Raw genomic sequence first — 634 nt, 5'->3', positions numbered from 1 at the left:
AGTCCAGAAGAAAGGACAAATCTCCATGCACGCATCTTTTATTCCACAAAAGGCGTATGTTGCACACCCGTTCTAATGTCTATGAGAGATGCGCACATGCTTTGTGGTTGCCAATCGTCCCTCAATCACTCCGACAAGCTCGCCGATTAACGTGGAAATAAGCTCCAGACTGGCAGTCATTTGATTCTTGAATGAACATCTTCATCGCTACTTTGTAACTGCTTCACTATTTTTGCAGGGTGTAATGCCATGTGGTTTTCATGTCATGGACTTGCCATTTTGTAGCCTCATTCCTAACTGCCACCTGGACATTGAGAATAAGTTGTGAACTAAATTAAACGGAACAAGCAAATAATCCCCAATTTATCCGATTAAAAATGTGTGTCACTTTCATTGTTAATCTCACAATTTGTCCTTTTTTTAGAGGTTCAGTCTTAAACCTAGCGCCTTCGATAGCTCAGCTGGTAGAGTGGAGGACTGTAGATAGAAGTGTTGGAAATCCTTAGGTCGCTGGTTCGACTCCGGCTCGAAGGAGGTCTTTTTTTAAACTGTCCACCTTTCATTTGCTTGGCTGGGTTTCTGGCATCAACAAGCAGAGCTTCACAGTCCACCGTTGGAAGGCAAAAGAGCATTC

The 634-nt window shown here is 43.2% G+C and overlaps 1 non-coding gene across 1 annotated transcript; it reads left to right on the top strand.

Moving 5' to 3' along the window:
- The first annotated feature begins 446 nt into the window (after positions 1 to 446).
- trnay-gua (transfer RNA tyrosine (anticodon GUA)) lies at positions 447 to 534 on the top strand. Its single transcript is given in 2 exon segments — positions 447 to 483; positions 499 to 534. It is a non-coding gene; the product is annotated as a tRNA-Tyr (tRNA).
- The last annotated feature ends 100 nt before the right edge of the window (positions 535 to 634 follow it).

Source organism: Sinocyclocheilus grahami, unplaced genomic scaffold, assembly GCF_001515645.1.
Source record: "Sinocyclocheilus grahami isolate Dianchi unplaced genomic scaffold, SAMN03320097.WGS_v1.1 scaffold2367.1, whole genome shotgun sequence".
Classification (NCBI taxonomy): domain Eukaryota; kingdom Metazoa; phylum Chordata; class Actinopteri; order Cypriniformes; family Cyprinidae; genus Sinocyclocheilus; species Sinocyclocheilus grahami.
The sequence above is the reverse complement of the archived record's forward strand: the minus strand, read 5'-3'. Positions and strand labels throughout refer to the sequence as shown.